Genomic DNA, 23,799 nt, shown 5'->3' on the forward strand with positions numbered 1-23,799 from the left:
ATAGTGTCTCCTCAATACTCATAGTTATTTACGATCTGGTTATGGACACAGGTACTTATTTTACATTTCAGGGGTTGTTGTTATAATTTACAAGTAGTTTTCTTTGTGTAAAGTGTCTTATATTATTTACCTTGTTGTGCAGACTTTTATTTCATATGTATGAAGGCTTTCAGTTTCTCTGGATCTTCAGTATGCAGTAATGCTTGTCATTAGTTCTGGTCCCCTTCCATGCCAAAAATAAGTTTGGTTGCCTTTCTCTGACTGGAGACTATTATGCTAAGTGAAATAAACCAGTCAGAGAAAGGCAAGTACCATACAATATCACTTACATGTGGAATCTAATGAACAAAATAAACTGACAAACAAAAGACTGAGCCATGGATCCACAGAACAGACTGACAGATCTCAGAAGGGAGAGGTGTGGGGAGGACTGGAAGAGATTAGCCAAAGAACATATATTTCTATGTGCATGATGCGTGGACATAGACAACAATGAGGTGAAGGCAGGGAGTGCTGGGTGGAGCGGGGCAAAGGCGGGGTGGGGGGATGTGGGGGATGTCTGCAGTAGTGTCAACAACAACAACAAAAAAACAAATGTTTGGATGGCTTGAACAATGATTTACCATATTCTAAAACTATGAGTTTTCCCACTTAGGTAATCGGGAAAAGTAAAAACCAATCAGCAAGAATGTGTTTTCTTTTGATGAAAATTCTACATTAAAGTTAATCCTTCTAGAAATACCATAGTATATTTTTAATTTATATCTAAACCATAAGCCAGAAAAAAATATTTTCAATCTAGTAGTGAGACAATCATTAGATAACTTATATTTTTCTTTTATTTATGATGCCATGAATAAAAAGGAGTAAAAAACCCTAAAGAAACATTATTTGAGAAACATGGAAGGGGTGAGCATGAGATTAGATAAAAGAGCATTGACGGCAGACTCATCAGATGACTCCATTAAAACCTAAAAATTGTGTAATTTATGATGGGGGTTGTTTTTAACCACTTGGAGCACAAGGATCACTCACAAATGATGCAAGACCCCACCTTCTCCATACAACGAAGAGCAAACTGGTCTGAAGAGACTACGTTTCAGGAAAAGGCATGTTTACCTGTTTGCATTTCCTGCTGTGGGGCTCGAGAGCCTCCCCTCTCACCAGAGCAGGAGAATGGCCCCACCTGGCAGGTAGCCACTGATGTCCGTCCTCTCTGTACAATTAGATAAATTCATCCTTTTGTTAGTCAAGTAGAACAAGAGTTTGTTTGTTTGTTTGTTTTCCATTTGGTGGAGGAAGCAATAGAGGCTTAACAAATGGCAGAAGCCTGATTTAAAAGACAGGATCTACTCCCATCCCATGTGTCCTTTATACTTGTTCCTGCAAGCCCTTCCCCTTTTCCCCTGAAATTCCCTCCCCTCTTCCCTCTGGTCACTGTCAGCCTGTCCTCTATTTCAGTGTCTTTGGTTATATTTTTCTTGTTTGCTTATTTTGTTGATTAGGTTCCTGTTAAAGGTGAGATCATACAGTATTTGTCTCTCACCACCAGAAAACTGTACTTGCACAATGGAAATTTTTAAAAGTTACTAAAAAAAAAAAAAAGACAGGATCTAGTTGTTAGCCAAAGGGCTACCACAACACATCAATATGGCATGGACTTGAGTTCACCGAGACAGAGAAACCTGTTTGTAAACTGGGTGCAAGAGGATGATCAGTCCCACAGGGACAGCCTGCTTTTTTCTCCCCCCTTCCTTTCAGCTTGTGGCTTCCTCATCTCCAGCCCTCTCTTCTGAGAACTTTCTAACATCTAAGAAGAGACGAGAAAGGGCTGGTAGATTTCTTACTCTCGTTGGAGTGGCCAGCAGTGTTTCATGTGAGACCCAGTTCTGTGGATGACTCATGCCCACCCCTTCGATCTAATGTTTGGTTATGGAAATAATGCCTGAATGCAACATTTTAACTCTTAGTACCAAGTTAATCATGATGTTTTACTACCACTGCATTCTAAAGAATTCTTAAATTAGGAGAAATAGCATTTTTTAAAATTAATTAGCATATTTCTCCATTTGTTTTGGACTTAAACTTCCCTCAGTAATGTTCTGTAGCTTTCAAAGTGAAGGTTTTACACATTTGTTAGATTTATTCCTACATTTCTAATTTTTAAAACTATTTTATGTGATAATTATAAAATTTAGTTTTCTAAGTTTTTAAAATGTTACTCTATTAAAATGCCATTGATGTTTATATATTGACTTTTTATTGTACAATCTTGTTAAATTATTTCCAGCAATTTCTTTATAGATGGCTTTGCTTGCATTTTTAATACAAAAAATTGTCATTCTAAATATAAACATAATTTTATTATGCCTGTTACTAATATAATCCTTTTCCTTTTTAACCATCTTTCTCCCCCTCCCTTCCATTCCCTTTCCTGTGACTCTCTAACTGTGCTGGCCAGGACCTTCCAGGCAAGGCGGTGCTGAGAGTGAGTGTTTTCTTGCTCTGCACATGTTAGTGGGAGAGGATTTACTGCCTCATCAGTAACATAATATCACCTGTAGATTTTCTGTAAGTGTCCTACATCAGTTTCATAAAATTCCTTTCTATCTTAGTTTGTTGAAATCATTATCTTTAACTGCTTTTGAAATTTAGATTATTTTTCTTAATCTATTGATATGATCATGTTTTCCCCTCTATTATGTTATTGTAGTAAATTATAATGACCAGTTTATGAATGTTAACCTAACTCTGTTTTTAGACTAAAACTCACTAATTATGATAATCTTTTAAAAATACTGCTAGATTTAATTTGCTAATATTTATTAGCAATCTTTGGATGAAAGATATTTGTTTACAATTATCTTTTCTTTCAATATCTTTGTCAAAATTATACTGGTCTCATAAAAGAAATGTGTATGTGTATTTTTGTCCTTTATTTTCTGAAATATATAAGATTGGCATTTTCTTTTTTAAATATTTAGAATTTATTTTTAGGAGCATCTATCTATTTCTGCTGAAGTACCACTAATCGCTTAGTCATTTATCTTTGAATTTCTTGATATATTTGTAATAGCTATTTTAAAATCATTGTCTAATTATTTCAATACCTGGTTCATCTGTAGGTCTGCTCCTTTAAGCTCTTTTATCATTTGGAAATTTTAATGGATGTTACTCCTACTTTTTAAAATCTGCTTGACTAGTACTTTCTATTATTATACCCTGGACATTGTAGATAATATGCTGTGGAAACTATGGATTATATTATTGTCCTGTTTGGAGAAAGTTAAATTACAGATGGATCATTTACCTAGTTGAGACTTGCCTTTTTAGCTTTTCAAAGGTGATTTATTTCACATTTGCCCTAAGTTGTTGGAGAAAGTTCTTGTTACTATGTGGGGGTCTCAGCTGAATGCCCGGGTTAATTATTAAGGTGCTGGGCTCTAGTTGGGTCAGAACTCCAATGCCTTCCCAACGTGCTATGACCTTTGCGTGATCAGAAATCTCTGCTCGGCTGTCAGCCTCTCATCAGCGGTCACATGGTATTATGCCTTTTGGAATTTCACCCGCAGCCCAAGGATCAGAGGGAAAACCCTTTACAGATCTCCAGGGCTCTTTCACTATGGTTACCTCCACCCTGTCAACATGCTCCACAAATTCCAACCAGGTGAAGGGCCCCCAAACATCAAGTTCCATTACATTCTGCCCAGCGAGAATTCCCCTTTCTTCTTTCAGGTATCCAGCACTGGATATTGCCTGGGGCAAAAAGCCAGGGTGAACAAATTATGTGCTTTTTTTATCCCTCAGGGAACTCAGCTTTACACTCACTACTATCCAGGGCCCCAAAATATTTGCTTCACACAACTGGTCTTGGTTTATAGTTGTTTAGGTAAGAAGGTGAGTCTAATGCCAGCTTCTCTGACAAGACTGCAACACAAAGTCCTGCCTCCGATATTTTGTTCTCTTTCAATCCATTTTCATAGGCAGCCAAATGATCTGCCCAATGTGCAAATCTAATCATGTCATTACCATCCTAAGATTATTAAGCGAATCCCTATTATCTTGGTTATGAAATTTATATTCATTATGTGCCTTTAAATTCCCTGAGTAATATGATCTCTGCCTACATGTCCATCCTAATTCTCACCACTCCCCCTCCACTAAAATTTATTTCTCTCTCATTTCTAGATCTTTACACATGCTCGTCCCTCCCCTTGGGAAACTAATGTTCCTTCTTTTCTTGATAGCTCCTATTCATCATGCAAGACAGCCACGTTAGCTGGGTCTCCTTTCCCCATCTCTGGAATAGGGTAGAACCATGAGTGACAATGCCATCCAAACTCTTTATAATTTTACCACTATATCATTTGTCCCATTTTTTGTGTTTGTTTAATCATCTGTCTTCCTTGCTCTATTGTAACCTAGTGAAAGTGATGCCACAGCTCTCTAATTCATTCCTATAGTGCTAAAGCTTATCATAACACCTGACACATGGTAGACATTTAACAAGGATATCTTGAATAGGTGATTAACTAGTTTGTTCATTTCCATGTGCCTTTTGCAGCATATGGCTTTACAACTTATCATGGATAAAAGTAAATAAAAGTTAATTAATTAAAATATACAAAATTATTTACTTTTGTCCCAAATGTGTTCTAGGTGATATGAAGATTTTCAAGGAAATGGATTGAGTGCTGGCCTATGAACTGAAGGGTCACCAGTTCAACTCCCAGTTGGGACACATGTATGGGTTGCAGGCCAGGTCCCCAGTTGGGGGTGTGCTAGAGGCAACCAATGGATGTATCTCTCATACACTGATGTTTCTCTCCCTGCCTTTCTCCTTTGCTTCCCCTCCTTCAAAAAATAAATAAAATTTTATAAAAAAGGTGAGTTATTCCTTCATGGAAATAATCTCTAAAGGGCAGTCAATTTTTAAAGCATTTCAAAGATATAAAAACAAAGATGCCAAAGAGTTGTTATAGCTAATATTGTGTTTTGTCAATGTTTGGAGTTTTAATAGCAGTTTTTCACATAACTAACTTTCATAGTTTGAAAATCTTTTCATATTTTCTTTAGTTCCTTTGAAAGGTTGGCCTTCAGAGTTGTAATATTCTTATCCACACACAATAGCTATTTTTAGAAACAAGAAGGTCAAAAGCACTAGGTTTCTACATTCCTTTCCCATCACAGGTATAGAATTTACAAACCAGTCTAACAGCTTAATAGAAGAGTGACTTCTTCTCCCTTCCTCTAAATCCCCTGACGACAGACTGAAAAGCATTTTCCAGGTTTAATGTTCAAATGAAAAATAGCACCCAGCTTTGAAATACTAGGAGATATCATCTGTAATCTCTGGAACCAGGCCTTATTTTGAAAATGATGGGAAATCAAAGTTTCTTACAATATGAGACGACATTAGACAATACTCTGAAAGTAAAGATTTCATATAAGAAGGTGTGGCTTTGATCTCTTGGAGCAAAACTGACACTGGGCTAAGGCGTGTCACTTATGGCAGAGGGGGTGGGGTTTTAGAACACAGTGCCTTGAATTTGATGATCAAGGGACAAGACAGCCCATCTCCCTCAGCTCCACAGTCTGCCGCTATGAAGAGCGGCAGGATGTGTCTACCTTCTGTTACTTGTAAAATTGCAAAAGAGCTCCAGAGGAATTTTCTCATTCCAAATGAGACAAAACAAAGCCCCTCCTTTTCCAGACAAATGATTATTTCCTCTCAAAAAGTCATAGATGCACAGAATAGTGATGAAAGCACAGATTTTTATATTGCCTCCTTTTAAATCTTCCAAAGACCCAGAAGGGGGAAAATATGAGGAGGCTTCGTTAAAAACAAACAACACAGAAGTTATCTGTCATCAGATAGATATAGATAGAGATAGATAGATAGATAGATAGATTCTCAGTCCCAAGCAATATATAATGCTGGGTTAGGGTTGGGACATAGGCATTATACTGATAGCCACATGTCCTCAGAAATCTGTCTTTTCTGGCCAGAAACAGCAGTTTTGTCAGAGGACTCAGCAACTGCAAGAAGAATAGCACAAACTAGGTGCATGTTTGTGCTATTTCAAGACCTTTTCAGGCAGGGCCAGCTTGTAATGGAAATGACTCTTAGTAGAGAAGAGTCCAGATCCCAATGGTGTTGAGACTTTGGGCTACCCAGGCACATCACAGGTTGGCAGACATTCAGGTATGGAGCTCAATGGGCAAAATCACTAACAGGTGCTTCGAGCAAAGCTGGTAGATTGGACACACATATTTATGTATATGTCCCTCTTAAATCCTATGCCATTGCATCCCAAAGTGTGTAAAATCAATTGCAAAAACAAAAGAAGTGAAGAAGAGGTAAAAGATACCTAACTTTGGAACTGGAAATAGAAGGGCAAGTGGTTCCACTCAACAAGCCAAATAGAAAATAATAATAACACAGTATCGAAGAACTAAACCAAAAACAAGTCAGTTCGCATTACAGAATATCAAAGTCTAGAATTTGGAGATACCAATAAGTTCTGAAGGTGAGCACTTTGCTGCAGTTGAAAACCCCACAAAGAAGCAGGGAATTTCATTGTTTAGCAGATGGATGTTTCCACACTACACAAAACATTGTTTTGCAGGGAGCAGGCACTGGGTGAATATTCACTAAAGAAATAGATTAATGAATTAAAGTCTGCATAAAAGCAACTAGACCCTTATAATGTGGTAGGACAGTAGGTTTAATTACTAAGGAGGTAGAACAGACATGGTCTGGGTTTAGAGACACCAGATACAGCAGAGGGTAGGAGTAGAGGCAAAATGAAAGTCTGTATACTGAACAATGGGACCTCCAGTCCTCTTTCTGTTGGCCCTGGAGCCCCGACACCAGCTTTATACTCACTGGGAAGAATATTAGGGGATTCTTCTCTGAGAAAACAATCCTCACAGGGGAGACCTACAGGTACTGAGGGGAGTTCCTAAATAGATGAAACAGCCACATCTCCCCACAATGAGCCCTACCAAGCATCATCCCTCTTGTCTCCCTGTCTCTCTCCTTCTACCTTCTCTCTCTTTCTCCCCCCCATCCTCTTTTGTATATATGTACACATGTGCTATTGGTGCCATAGATCCCCAGTTATCTGAAGAAAGTCCCTATGATAACATGTAAAGATCAAAACCAGAAAAGGAAAAAAATTGAATCTTGCATAATAGACATTAGGGGGTAGAGAAAGCTATTTTATGTTTAGAGGTAAGGGAAGTTACTGTTTCCATGAAAGAACAGACAGTTCAAAAAAGAGGAACATTTAAAGAACAAAAGTGCTCTTGGGAAAAAAATAATTAATATGACAAAAAAAGAAAAATATCGGATATTTTAGAAAAGAAAGCTGAGTAAATTTCCAAAGACCCATACAAAAAAATAGAAATTTCAAGAAAAAAATAATTCAAAAGTTTACCCAGGAAGTCTAATTTACAAATAAAAGAATTTCTAGAAAAATAGAGGGGGCGGGGAAATGTAGGAGAAAATTTAAGGGATACAATCACCAAAGAAATAATTTTTAAAAAGATAAACCATGTTTTTGTAAAATTAATTAAGTATAAACCACATTGAGACACATAAACATGTAACTTCAGAATGCTGGGTACAAAAAGATGACCCAAAATATTTGAAGAGAAAACAGTTGGTCATATATAAAACATCAGGAGTTAGAATTATGTCAGAATTCTCCAAACAAAGCAGAAACAAACAAGCAATAATAAACATTTACACTGGTAACTAGAAAACAACAGAATATTGCTTTTAAAGTTTTGAGAGAAAATACTTTTCAAACTAGAAGGGTTTTTTTTTTTTTCAGTCAGGTTATCACCTCTCAAACAAACAAAAACACACAAAGACCTTTTTTCTTTGGAAGGTTCAAAACAATTTGTTCCCCAGATGAAGGCATAGCCCAAGAATATATATAGTCCAGAATTTGGGGGATACAACACAGGAAAGGGTGTAGAAAATTTCCAGAAAGACAGCTGGGCAGCAGGTCCAGAGGGTCACTCATCTAAATGTGAGTGGGAGAAGAGGGTTTGCATCAAAAGAAAGAGAAATTAGAAGGGATAGGTAGCCTCCTTTGCTTGAATGTACTGAGAGAAGATTTTGAGTCTTAGAGCTTAGGAATGACTTATTGACAGGTACATAGAAACTTTAGCAAAGATTAAAAGGAGATCATTATTAAGTCCACAAAAAGCAACATTTGTACAAGGAATAAAATAGTATAACATCCAGGTACTCCTGAGCCATAGCTATGTCTCATCTGTAAATCATGTTACAACAATCACAATGGTGCCCACACTGACAGTTGATCAGGCCATCTGTGAAATAGCAGGTGGGGGAGGGAGCATCCACCTGTGTGTTTGGGAGGATAGTTTAAAGAAGCTAAATCCTCACCTTGCACAATAGAAAAGAAACAGGTATTATACAAAATTGACTAAAAATATGTCCAGAGACATAACCACATAGAAATAGGAAGGTAAATAATACAGGAGCCATTCAGAATGTTAAAAGTGGTTTCCTCTGAGGAATGAGAATTTGCACGGGTTGCAAAGGGCTCCCTTCAGCCTCGTAGAACTGTCTGATTTGTTACACTCTGTGAAAGTATGTCTTTGGTAAAAATAAAGGTGAATTGAAAGATTTCACCAATCTATCTGACATGAATCCTGCAAAGCTATATTAAATACAGGTCTCTGTTGCCTAAATTCCAATGATCTCATTGTCATCTAGTTGTACCAGCCAACTTTTTAGCTAAGGCTGAAATAATTCAACAGCACAGGGCATTTCCCACAGGCTCCTGACCAAGACAACGCATGCACGCACCTGTGCACCCACATGCACACACCTGTGCAAACACTTTCCGTACATGCTCAGAAACAGATGTAGAAAATAGGCAAGAACACACGAACTTGATCTGGGAGAAGAACGGTGATCCTGGGATTCAAGGGGACTTGTGCATGGTTTGGATATTTTTGGTTACTATGTACCTATTTTAGCTTTGTAATTTAAATAAGGCTCTAATTAAAAACATGTGATTACAGAAAGTTTAAGAGAAAAAACAGTGTACCCCAAAATATGTGACCACATTCATTTCTTCTCTCTCCTGTAGTTACCTATTTAATACATATGCTGGTACAGTTGCAAATCTATTGCAAAATACTTTTGAAAGACATGTTTGTGACCAATGTGTAAAACAACACATGTGAAAGGAAAAAAATTAAATTCACCAAATTAGGTGCATTTCCTCTTTCTCCTACTTGTTAATCCCCTGAAGACACGTTTGCATATTTGTTTATAATATCGTAATCTAATTTTTTACTCACTGTTCCAAAACTCATGTTTCTGCATATTCTCCTGATTACAAGAGGTCTCTGTAATCCTTTGTTTTGTGGATGTACAGAGTCTTCTTTAACCATTTCCCTACCACAATGGATTTTTCAAAACAATATGTTCGATTTTATCACTGCTGTTTGTGTTCTACATTCTGTCAGTTTACCAGTAGGTGGTGCTGGATAGCAGGAGTAAATAATCTGGTTTTAGAAAATCTCTGTGCTCTACTAACACTTTCTGTAGAGATGCCACTCCACACTCAGATGCACCAAGCCAAATCAAGAAACGTGTCTGTTTGAACTGTTTTCTGAAAAGTGAACATGGCTTTTCTACGATTCCATCCATATTCTCTTGTTTTCTTCCCCATGAGAGCGTATTTTCAACATGATTGCTTGTAATTGGGTTTATTGTCCAAGAGAGTAAGAGAGAGAGAAAGAGAGAGAAAGAGGAGACAGAGAGGAGAGAGAGGGAAGAGAGAGGGGAGAGAGAGGGGAAGCTCCAGTAAGGGCATCATCTCTTGATGAAGCTCCTGCACCGTGCTTCACCCCAGTCCTCTATGGTGCTCCAGGGCACCACCCCTGCAGCCTCAAGCATGAGCCCTGCCTGGTGACAAGCCCTGGCCTGAGTCCCTCCCATGGATCATCCAAAAATATTTCTCTCAACAACTATATCTGATCTGTATTTTTATCCATCCGTATGGATGAAGATAGGTAAGGACATCGAGGCCTGTGGCCATTAAATGACCCATTCAACTCTTTACAACTGATATGCTGCAAAAGAAAAAGTTTGGCATTTATAATTAGAGAGACACAGGTTTGATTTATGGCTCCACTGACTAACTGTTCATTTCAAGCAAGGACTGAACATCGCCAAACATCTGTTTACTAATGTGTAAAATGGGAATAATAATGTATGTTACCCCAAGTTATCCTAATGTCAAATGAGAAAATGTATGTATGTTTCTTAACATATTTGCAGGCTTTACATAAAAACATTTCCAATACAAAGGAAAAAAAACAACAAACTGATTAATACTATTCTTCTCCCTTTCTGACTGAAATGCCTTCCACACTCATTTGCCTTTCCCCTTTCTTCTAATTTAAGATTCAGAGGTCTTACCTGTATACAACCCTTAAAATTTCTATTTCTTTAATCTGCACTACAGCATAACCCTTTTCACTCTGGATTAATTTCCACTTTCAAGAGCAAAGTAGAAGCAGTCGTTTCAATAGCAGGTCACTCGTGCTCCACGTTCTCCTACGATTAGCATTTAGGGGGAGGCAGTGTGTCCTATGTGTGGCCCTGCTCTGTGTAAATCCAGACTAGTGCTCCATCTTCACTGGCTATTTCAAGGTAAATAGTACAGTCACTTTTTCATGCTCTCTTTTTTTTGTGTGCATAGGGGAGGGGTAAACTTTTTAGCTGTCTCTTCTCAAAGGAGTTGCTCTTATGTGATATTTACAGATTTTCCCCTGATTTAAGACCCCCCAGTAGAGCAGACATCTTTCCAGTGATAGTAGGATGCTCATTGACATCACTTACCATGTCTGTTTTCTCAACCCCAGAGCATACCAATACATCGTAAGGTAATCTTTTCTAAGTGTTTAATCAGGTATGTGGCCATTTGTTCTCTCAACTCATTCACTTTCTAGAATCCAGTTGTTAAAAACATCTGTTTGGAATGGTTTATGAGTAACTGGCAATTAGCCCATTTGTTGGCAAATAAACACTTTACAGCAAGGCGTTTTACACCCACATTCTGAAGACCAAGAAGGTATTCATTTTTCTCTCTCTTCTGTAAGTCCCCATGGACCATACTCTAGCTTTGCCTTATGCCATTGCCTTGTGCAAGTTTAATGGGCTTTGAAAATGTATCTTAACAAAAATTTTGAATAGATTTAATTTGAATATCTTGGGCTAACTATTGGTAATATTGTTTATTCATCTGTGAATATTGGTAATTTAAATGTTGACCACTTGTCATCAAACAGTTGGAAACAGGAAATATTAGTTCTGTATAAAAATGGCCAATATTTTTACAAAATTAACTAAAATTTTATTTAGGATTCAGATAGCCTATCCAGCACTCAAAATTGCAGATATTAACAGGCAGCAGTTATAGTATATAAGGAGGGACCCAAAAAAACCTGGAATTTATTTATTAAAAATTGTGTATTTTTTCTTACATGTTTAAACTTCAGCCACCTTCAAACTACTCTCTATTTGATGCAATACACCTATTGAGACTTTTTTCCACTGCTCAGGACAGGCTTTGAACTAATCAATTTTGATGCCTTTTAGTGCTTCTGCCATTTTTTTTTTGTTTCACCTCTTCCACATCAGCAAGATGTTTCCCTTTGAGCAGTTTTTTTCATCCAGAATAACAACAAAAAGTCACTTGGGGAAAGATCAGGTGAATAGGGAGCATGGGTCACCAGGGACATGCCATTTTTGGTCAAAAACTATTGAACACTCAGTTGGTGTGGGCAGGTATGCACCTAAATCATCCACCGTGAAATGGGCAAATGCATTGAAAGGGTCTTCAAAAAAATTCACTGAACACAGCCTCTCACAATAACACCAGCTGGTACACTGATACAGGTGGGTTCCCAGAACACTCACCTAGCAGGGAAAGCCTGTACTACAAGGGGCCCACCCTCCAGAAGATAATTCCATTGGTAGGGGCACCCCCTCGTATAATTATGTATACTGTAGTATTTATAGTATATATTATTACCTGGCTTCCTAGTATTTGAGAGCTTCACTACCTAGAATGCTACCAACCCACTCCTGGCTTCCATGGTTAAGGATAATGAACCAACATAGAACAAAATGGATTAGATTGATTCAGTAGTATAGGTTTATATCAGGGAGCCACTGAGTAATGAAGTGGCACTGGTAGTTAAAAGTACATGCTCTTTTCAAAAAATGGTTGTTTTGTGTGTGAGTCTGGACACATCTACAGGTAGCTCCATGACTGCACAATGCACCATGCTTGATACAGAGATCTGGTCATGCTCTTGCCCCTGGCAGATGCAACGTCCAAGAAAGATGGGGTGGGAAACTTACAAAGCTATATCTCTAAACCTACTGACTATCAATTCCTGCTATTGGGTTTGCTATTACTCTGGTCCCCAACTTGACAAGGCAAGTCATGTACATGGTGTCAGCCTGAACTACCCCACAACCACCAATGGAAAAGTAAGTAGCTTGCCAGAGAGAAATACATATTGGAGATTGTCCTACAGACACACTGTACCTTGGCTCTAGCCATTAAGTGGTGTATTGAATTTTATTGGATTATTTTTAGTATATACACATTTCAGGGCTGACCAAGGATGTGTAATAACTTTGTGAATAAGATATGACTTAGATCAACTTGAAATAACGTAACACATGGTTAAGAGCACAAGTGTTTGAAGCAATACTTCAATTTGTATTGCTTTGGGTTGGCCAAAAGTTTGTTGTTGGGTTTTTTTTTGTAAGATACCTCCAGTAGTACTTAGTTATCCTTAACTTCATTCAAAACAATTTTGAATGAAGTTAAGGGTACATTTGTTAGATTGTACAATTGTCACAATCTAACAATTGTACAATCTAACAATTGTACTTTCTTAGCTAATACAATTGTTAGATTGTATTGTAAGAATTTTGTTAGATTGTATTGTGACAGCTGTCATATCATCATGCATTTAAAAAAACTTATCAAAATGGGTAATATTTGTGTAGCCATTTTAATATTGAAAATTGAAGAAAATATGCAATATTTTTACATATTATGCTTTATTATTTCAAGAAAGGTAAAAATGCAATTGAAACACACAAAAAGATTTGTGCAGTGTATGGAGAAGGTGCTGTGACTGGTGGGACATGTCAAAAGTGGTTTGCAAAGTGCTGGAGGGTTCTCACTGGATGATGCTGCAGGGTCAGGTAGACCAGTTGAAGTTAATAACAGTCAAATTGAGACATTAATTGAGAATAATCAGCATTATACCACATGGGAGATTGCTGACATAATCAAAATATCCAATCAATAAAGTTATTGGTGAAAATGGAAAATGTGTCTCTTATTTTACAGAAAAAACCATATGAACTTTTTGGCCAACCTAATACTTCATCCTCCTATGGTATAGTCTTAGGAAAGTTATTTAACCTCTTGGTGCCTATGTTTTCTCATTTGTAAATGGAGAATAATAGTTTATATCTCCCTGGACTGCTTTGAAGAGGAAGTGAATTAAAATTTAAAGCATATTATGTCTGGCACAGAGTGGATCTTAGAAATTTAGCTATTATAATCAGAGTGAATAAATATGTCTCTATTAAAGGGATCACGGGGTCTGCAAAATCTTCTCACCAAGCTTCACACGAGGACACTTCTGAAAAGTTGGTGTTATTTCTCAGGCTTCACCCAGGTTTCCCTGTGGTCCTTTCCAACCACTTGGAAACACTGCACATTCCTCACAGTTTTACTTACTTCCAGCCTTGATACAGGTTCCAACTTTTTGGTTAAGAATTCCAACCTATATTATTCCTCTCTGCGCCAAAAGATTATCCCTTAAAAAGACCTAAAAGTCTATTTACACAGCTGATAATTGTGTACATAATAAAACCAAAGTACATAAAAACTATTAGAATAAATAAGTGGACTTAGCAAGGTCATTGGATAATCTATTTTGATTTCTTGGCTATAACTAGAAAATATAATTTAAAAACAATTTGCAATAGCATCACTACATTAAACATCTACATACAAATCTACTGAATGCATGTAAACCTATTAAACATTATTGGGAGAAATTAAATATCTAAATAAATGTATTTATAGACCATGTTCATGGTTGAGAAGACTCACCATTGCCAACATGTGTATTCTCTCTTGCACATAGGAATCAGACTGCGATACAGATCTGCCAGGGGTAGTTTGCAGTCCTGAAGTTAATGGCTGCTTCGAAGTGCTTGATTTTTCCAGCCTGCAGCTGAGTTCTTCCTTCATTACCTTGGTACCACCATAGTGCAAGGGCTCATTAGAAGCCCCCCCTTCTTTCCAGGAAGGGACCAGAGCGCTTCACAACAAAACAAGTCTCTTCATACACTCCAAATGACTGTGACAGGACTAATACAAAGGATTTCTAATTGTCTATTAATTCCCAACCTCATGACCCAACTCTATAAAATCTAGATTTTTCACAAAGTTGAACCATTGTCGTATGAACATTTCTGTCTATATAGAGAAAAAAATAATGAAATCAGAAGTGTAATCACAATTCCAAAGTGTAAGACATTCATGTATAAAACAAGCTCTGGACTGTCCTTAAAAGCAAGCAACAAGCACAACTCCTGGCCTTCAATAAAACCCTTGTGATTGATTTCTCTGCTTCATTATGCATTTGCTCAAAATTCTCTGGTTGCTGGCTTACAATGCTCATCAGTTGTTGACTTTCAAATTCCCTTGCTGGCTTTCTCTTCCTACAGTTTCTTCTCTAGCTTTGGCATTTCCCATTGTTTTGGATGAGAAAATTCTCTCTGTACTAGCAAAATATACCTAAACTATCCAGTCCTTCAATAATACAATTTTAATAGATAGAAATGGAACAATAACCTAGAATAAAAATAGAAGAAAGAAGGAAAAAGAGACATAAGAATTTATTTCAGGAAGTTAAAACCCATTATTAAGAAAAGCATGAAAAAAATTAGCAGTGATAACCACAGGATATTGAGAGCTATGATCAGAATAAGAAAAAGCAGAAATAGATAGTCATACTGCTAGAAGGCAGAGATAAAGAGATGACAGAGGGAAAGCAAACCTACTCTGTCTTTTTCATCAAGGAGAAAAATCTCCAAACTGCAAAAGAGAGAACAAATGTGTTTAAGAGAAATTGAAAGTCAGGAGAGGTAAGGAGGTAGCAAGAGAGCCCTCAGGGGCCTAAAGTGAGCTTTTGTGTCCAGACCAAGAGGAATTGCATCCTAAGCATTGAGAGACAACATGCAGTTGTGGTTGCCCAAACGTTGCCAAGACTCCCATGAGACTGAACACAACCCACATTCTGAAGAAAAATACATATTAGTTCCACAAACTATAGATTAGACAGATAGACAGATGCTTTAACCTATTCAATTTCAATACCAGAGGAGTTCAAAAAAATAAAAAAAATATCTGAAGCGTTCCTCATATGCCTATAGTAAAATGTTAGCATGTACATTAACCCACTTCATCATCAAATGTTCTGTTATGAGAGACAAGTATTGTTCCTTATTGCTTTTGTTGCTTTTTTGTTTTTATAAATATGAAAATGGAGATTTTGGAGAGATTGAAATACTTTGCATAAGATTACATGATGCTCTCTGCCAGGACTGTTTTCAGTCCACCTCTCCAGCCCTCTCCAAGTCCCTTTTGAAATTGAAATGCTGTTGTAACCACCTGTTGTTCATTTAGATCTACAGAGAATTGATTAATAATCAGATTAACAGTAGAGACCATTTTTCTGATTTGACAGCACAAAACATTTTATATACACATGCAAAAGCCATATATTGAAAGACAAATTTGTGCAAAAAATGATTTAAAAACCGTTATCTTCTTGCAAATTAAAAAGACAAAAATCACCCAAATGAAAAACTGAGAAAATAGTATATTAAAAGCTTTTTAGTAAACATTTAAATGAAATTAAAGCAAAAATATCAGATGGACAATGATTAGAAAGATTTACAATTCACCTTGCTAGCAAGGATGTAAAGAAATGAGAACTCCAATATACTGAAAGTGGTTGTGAGAAATCGTTCATTCTTTCTAGTGGACAATCTGGCAATGTGTTTCAAAATTTTAATTTGTATAAAATTTAATTCATTTCTGAAACTATTTCACTTCTGGAGCTTTATCTTCAGGTAAGTTAGGGTAAGTACACAAAGACATATAGTCTAGTATGTATGTGCTATGTTGCTTGTAATGAAAAGATTTTGGAAACAGCTTAAATGCCAATGAATAATGAATACTAGAGTAAGTAAATTACCATATACCCATACAGTGAAATAAAATGCACACATACAAAAGGACAGAAATATTTATTACATTTTAAAATGGAGATAATATATATATTAGTGTTAAAAGTATATATCATCTATATAAAATATATGCATTAAAATTCTAGAAAGGTAAACAATTAATTGTTAATGATGGTTAGCAATGGGAACAGGATTTCTGGGGAGCAATTGATTGCACTGGAAAGTCTTTTCAATTGTATTGATTTTTTGAAGTGATATTACCATCTTGAAATCAAGACTAATTAACTGTAATGTGGGACTGCAAGATTCTATATTCGTCTCTTTTTCTAAATAACACCTTAACCATAGCTTAAAGTCAAAAAACAGTCTTTATTAGTTTTTGTTGACCCAAAACCTGAAGAGCCAATGCGCAGGTAAGAATATTAAATTATAAAGGTGACCTTAAGTTGGATGATAAAGTGGAATTTAAAAAAGACAACAAAAGTATTAATTTAGAAATGATTGAAAATAGAAGTTAGAATGGGAGACTGTACTATCCTCATCTTAAAAACCTTAAATGTTTTCATTGGTGATTAGTTAAATATGAGCAAATAGCATGATTTATTTACTTGCTAAATTAAAATTTCTAGTGGAATTTTAGACTATCTACATTAAAGAGAAACATGTTTGGATCTAGGGAGGTAAACCACTTTTTAAATTACACACTGCTAAGTATGCATAGAAACACCATGAAGACAGGAGCTATTTTCCTTCCCCTTCTATGCCTCAATCAATACCTAGAATAATTCCTGATGCAGAATAAATATTAAAAACACGTTTTTGTATGAATAAATCAGGAATGGCAAAAGTACTCTATTCTCAATTGAATACCACATTTGAAGAGAGAATTTCACAAATTAAACTATGTCCTGGTCATGAATAATATGAGAGATGCTTAAAGGACTAGAAAGTCTCCATTTTCCATCCAGCAAAGCAAAGAGATGGACACATGGTAGCTGTCTGTCTTCAGAGATCTGGAAAAGCATCCTATGGAAGGAAGTCCACACTAATTCTGTGTGTCACGAGAGGGCAGAATACTGACAAGGGCTTTGGATTTATAAAGACATATCTCATATGAATACAAGCTAAAATGTTCTAAAACTCATGATTGTCCAACACTCTAAATATTAAACTCTCCACCCCTAGTAGTACCCAAACATCTCTTCTAAGGAGGTATATTTAGGGCATTCCTGCATCCTGTGGAACTTTGAGTAATAACAATCTGATAGTTCATTCCTTCTCACTCTACCTGTTGAAAAGTGTTGCACTCTGTTTTTATCTCAGCTGAAGTTATAATGCTAAGCTATTGGAAATGGGCTTCAAGGCAGTATTTTTAAATTTCCTTCCCATCCTTCTAGCAAAAATACCATAATAGCTCCCTAATCCTTTAGTAACATTGAAACTGATGTCAAGAGACTCCTTCACCTCCCATATACTTCATTGGCCTCGGACTGTAAAGTTAGTACACACACGGGCACATGAGCATCTGGGCACATACACACACACACAGCACAGGTGTTTTTTACTGATCAGTATTTACAACTTTGATTAAATTAGTTTTAGAGACCAAGTCATGATGATGTGCTAGCTCTGGCTTTAGAACTTTTTCATTAATCAGAGAATTTAGAGCTATATGTTAGCTTCATCATCTGAATAAAAAAATCTAATAAATCAATTCCACTCCAGGTTGAGGCCATCATTCTGAGTAACAGTGACTATAGAAAATCACAGGTTTCTCTCTTGTCTGCGAACCTCATACGTCATAAGGACAATATACTTAAGGCACTTCGAGGCCTCTTAAGTGAGACATATGAAGCTGTTACCCACCACAGTCTCTGAAGCAGCTATTGTGTGGCTTTGAATGCAAATTTTGTAAATATTTCAATTTTTATTTTTAAGAAGATTAATTGAACTTAATGCTACGTGATATATCACACACACATATACTCATATACACATATATATACACATAAACACACACATCCTACAACTACATACTTACCTGGTATTTTCTCTGGAAGAGACATTAAGAGAAATGACATTCATGCAAAGCTGCAGACTGAAACATAGTAAAGGACACTCCATGGCTATCACTTTAGTTTCTCCTCAGGTTGTACTTTAGTGGTTTTTAACACCCCTATGAATTATGTTCATCTGCAGGCCAATTTGTTTTACTGTAATAGTGTTTGGTTTCTTTTCATCCCTTTTAAATCATGTGATTTAAATTTATGAAAACTTCTTCATGTAAAGCATGCGTCCGGGTGTGAGGGATGTCAGGATTCAAATCCTGGTTGCCATCCTGATGTTCATGAGGGTCATGACCTTGATCAGAGCATACGCCCTCTGCTGCTCAGTCCCTCATCAATAAAACAAGGCCATTGGTGAGTGGCTCACTAAGGTCTTCCCAGCACATTCTTTCTCCATGCCTGTTTAAACGAGAAATATTTAAGGTTTGACTGACAACCTAGGTCAACATTATGTACTAAGGACACAAAAAGTATTTAAAATCCTCTGCCGTGAAGTTGAAGTTGAATATCTCCAAGTTCCCCAGTATGAGGAAGTGGAATAAAAAAGGTACAGATGAAAGTCAAGGAAGACTGTAGAACTAAACAAAGCCCCACAGGATATAGTAACTTTGGCTTAATTCTACATATGAGCACTGGACACAGAGGAGACTGTGGTCTCAGGGAAAAGGGAGATGGAATATCCATACCCATCCACCCAAACTCATCAGACCTTGCTTAAGGGGCTGTACCCCAGAAGGCTATCAATCTCAGGCATTCAGGTCCTGAGTATCTCCTCTCCCTTGGGGCAACCTTCACCAGGAGATGCAGAAGCTGACTGCTGGGACTGAAAGCATTCAGGGAACCGACATGCACCAATAAAGCAAAAAGAGCCAAATGACCATGAGTGGAGGATGTAAAGGAGCAGTGCTGGGCCCCACCTCCACCCTTCCCAAAATGTAAGCAATGAAAGCATGCTGATTCCTTTTCCCTCAAACATTGCATTTAAGACATGTTTGATAAAGATATATGAGCACCGGTAGATGCCTGACAGATTATACAGGGATGATCAAAACAGATATGGTCTCCAGCCTCATGGACCTTACAGTAAAATGGAAGGGCAGATTATAATTTATGATGATTCTATGAGGTACCATAATGAAGTGAAGTGTGAGAATGACAGGAGGGGTTCATTATAAAATAAGAGGGCAAGGAAGGCTGATATGACATAATGACATTTATGCTGAGACTAAAAGATGGGCACATACAACCAGATAAAATAATGGAGGAGTCAGAGAAGGAGACAGCATTTCAACAGAAAAGACCATGTGCAAAAACTGTGCTGGAAGGAACTTCACATAGCCAAGGAACTGAAATAAGGCCAGTTTGGGTGGAGAGTGGTGAGCAAGGTGGAGAAAAATGAATTTCAAGAGGTAGATGAGAGTAAAGCCTCTTATACTATGCAAATGTATATTTTATTCTCAGTGTAATGGGAAGCCAAATCTAAGGAATAGACGTGATTAAATAGGAAATCATTTTAAACAGAATTAGGTCTCATGTTAGAAGATGGTAGGTTAAACTACCATAATATTAGTAAATGTGAAAAGTATTTAGTATCATGAACCCAAATCTAAATATGAAGGAACTCTTTATGAACTAACCATAAGATTAAGCAAATTGATTAGAATACCTGATCATTAAAATGAGAAGACAGAGGTGACAGTGAGTTTTCATACTCAAGACATAATTTTAGCCCTTGTTATGGCTGGAGCCATAGGAAAGAGGAAGCAGAAATAAGAGTTGTCCATGGCAATCCCAGGAGATAAGCCATGAACCAATTCACCCCTAATCCTATCGAGGCAAGAAGAAAAGAGAGCAATACCAAAGAGAGGAGAAAATGGCATGTTCTTCCCCAGCCAGAAAAAAAAGCTATAGGTTATTTTACTAACATAGTTACACTAAATTAAGAAGGAGAACATAGAAGAAAGTGCCACCCTCACTCATGGTGTGATCATTTAACTTGAGTTTCTACTAGGAAATCAAATCAATTATCGATATCCTATCCCTTATATAATATTTGTGTACATGTGTGTGGGGGAAGTGAGGGATGATGATTAACAAAAGAGTACTTGTAGCTGAAGAATTTTTATCAAATTTTATCTTCTAGACTGGATAATCCCAGGATTCTGTCATCAAAGGACAAAGAATTAACCCCTTAACTACACTGGGAAATTCAAGGAAGATAATAGAAATAGAAGAATCATGTACTAAATCCTGGAAGTGAGAGAGAATATGGTCTCTTGAAGGAAATTGAATATTATGACTGAAGTATAGCATTTGGAAGAGGCATGTGCAAGACATGGGAAATAAGAATATATGGCTTAGGCATGGCAAGCCTTATCTGACATGCGAAGGAGGTCGATACTGACTTGACACTTTGGTTGTCTAACAAAGAATGTTTAGCACTGAACAGCATGGCAACGTTTGCATGTTATGGATAAATCATGTTGGTAGGAATGTATAAACTGGATTTTTAAGGGAAAACATTTAGAAGGCTACTCTAGTAATCTAGGTAAGAGGATGGAAGCTAAACAATTTTGAGCATGTGAAACCAATGCTACTTGATAATTGACTATCACAACAAGTACAGGGAAGAAGGGGACATAAGTTAAGGGGTGAAAACCAAGGCTCTGACTCAAATAACTGATAAGAGGTGACAATATTTTTAAAGGTAAAGAATAAGAAAAACAAACAAATACAATAAAATTTAAAAATAAGATCTGGAAAAGACATGGCAATGGATTTGTCTTGAAAATGATCTGTGAGATATTCAGATAAAGGAGAAAACCAGCAAATTATTGAACATACAGGTTTTGAAATCAGAACAGACATCTTTGCAGTATTTATTGAAACTTGCACATAATAGTTTAAGCCAATCAATTTCATCAAATCACTCAGAAAATGCCTGAGAGGAATTAAAACCAGAACCATAGGGAACATCAAACTGAAATATGGATAGAGGAAGAATAGTTCACTTACAAACCAAGAAAATTTTTCCACAAAGTAGGAGAAGACCCCAAAAAGACTAGTGTTAGGCGATCGAAGGAGGAGAGGGGATGCAGGAGGGAGCAGTGGCTGAGTCCAAAGGCTATGAAGATGTCAGCACACACACACTGAGGACTGAGTGCTGGCTGGTGAGCAGTGTAGCAGAGAACAGTGTGAGGAGAACTCAGACTTCAGGGGGAGTGGTGAATGGAAAGATGGGGGAAACGGGGACAACTCTAATTAAACAACAATAAAAAGTTTAAAAAAGAAAAAATAAATAGGGTTAAATAAATAAAAAAATATGTGAAAAAACCATGGAAATGGAAAACATGAGGGAAAACACTATTTTCAAGAAATTAGACACTCGGCTCTGCAGTGAGGGAGAGATGGAATGTTGACTAGACTCGGTTTGTGGAGCACAGGTTTTATGTCTATGTCGGTTACCTATTCAATATCTAGTTGGCCTAAAATATTGGTAAAAGATTGACAAAAATTGCAGGTGTTCTGCAATGTTATGTTCAATAAAAAATAATTGAATTGTAAGGATTTAAATTTTATTTTTGACTTTTAGAAATGTGTTTGCTAAACTGGAAGAAACCTGAGCACACATTCATTCTGAAGGGAAGACAGGGAAGGTCGCAGAGACAAGGAACCTCAGGGACCGCTGGGATGAAACCATGCGGAGTCTGGAAACTTTTCTCTCCCTCAACAGCAGAGGGGCCGGAACATGGTACAAGTTGGTGAGAAGCCCTTTTCTCAAAGAGTGTGAAGGTGCTGTCCATTTGACCAATATTTGCCAAGTGCCTACTGGTTACCAGCCACTGTGGGAGGTACTAGGTGGGCAAATTCAGAAAGGGCTCCTGCCTTCCAGTTGCTCAGAATTTGCAGGAGCTGAGACAACCATTAACCAAATAAACATATATACATTATTATACAAGAGTAATAAACAGTAACAAGGATAGAAGTACATTTTTCTGAAGGAATGCGTAAAATACTTAGCCTACACTGAGCTGAGGGAAGACTTTCCAGAGGAAGATATGATGGAACTAATAATTGAAGGGTAAACAGAGTTACCTGGGGAGGTGTGATAGGAAAGGTATTCCAGACAAATCAGTGGCCTTTGGGACATGGTGCTTTACAAATGCTGAGAATTTTTGAACTTTGAATTCTATACATCTTAAAAACTCATTTTAGCAGGTGGGTGGTTGGATACTTGGCAGCAAAGTGGTCCCTAAAATGTTGTCTTCACCTGTGTGCCTTCATCTCCCACATTACTCAAGGGGACTTAGGTATCAGTAGGGGAATAGGGTAAGTTTTAATGGGAAACTAGAAGACTCCCAATGAGTGATTCCCTATGCCACACACTTTGAAGTGCTTGACTGTTGTACACATTAATCACAAAGGTTGTGTACTTATTAATTTTGAGGCCTAGCTTCAGTTATGGCTACCTAGCCACAAGTGACTTAAGCTGCATTGATGGGAGACTATAAAATACATGGATTAAAAAAATTAGAACTTGCCATAATGCACATTAATATATTGTTTCACAACAAGTTCCATTTCCTCCATTTCCCCATTGATAAAAACACCACTAAACATAAAGTGATAAAGCTACTAGGGATTTGAGGAATTGTTTTAATTATGCATTGTTTTTTTCAGCAAATATTGTCATGGGTCTCCACTGCTGACATAAATTCCAAAATTTACATAAGCAAGTGTGTCTTCATTATTTATTTACCTATGTGATTTTCGTCAATGAAAATATGTTTTCTATAGCAGAAATTCAAATCCTGGATCTGGCCCATGAAACAGCTGTTGGGAAAATTCCAATAGCTGATTTATTGTAGCCTTTGCAAAGGAGGAAAGCATATTGCTAATAAACAGCAATCAGACGCATGTTTTAGGCCAAGTGGAGACTATTACTCACTCTGGGAGTTTCTGAACTTTGAATTATCTAGATCTTATTCACCCACTTTGGCAGGTTATTATTTTTAGAAAATATTTGGCGTAATGTTTGTATACATGAACACTTTTCCTTTTTTTAGTTGAAGGAAGTTTGAGACAATCCAACACATATTTATCTAAATATTTTTTCCACTTATTACGGAACCCAAATATAATTCTAAATCAGGTAGTGTGGGGAAAACAACATGATTCTGGAGGCATTTTCCAATGGGTCTGTGCTAATAAGAATCAAACATATTGCCTTGAGGAAGCCAGGCCTAAGCTTGAGCTGGAAATGACATGGATCTGCAGCAATAAACTCACCCCACAGAAATATTCTATGGAGCCCATACTTATGCCATAGTCACTTTTAAAAATATATACTTAACTTTATGAACTTGAAACTGAATTTAA

This window comes from Phyllostomus discolor, chromosome 6 (genome assembly GCF_004126475.2).
Source record: "Phyllostomus discolor isolate MPI-MPIP mPhyDis1 chromosome 6, mPhyDis1.pri.v3, whole genome shotgun sequence".
In the NCBI taxonomy this organism is placed as follows: Eukaryota; Metazoa; Chordata; class Mammalia; order Chiroptera; family Phyllostomidae; genus Phyllostomus; species Phyllostomus discolor.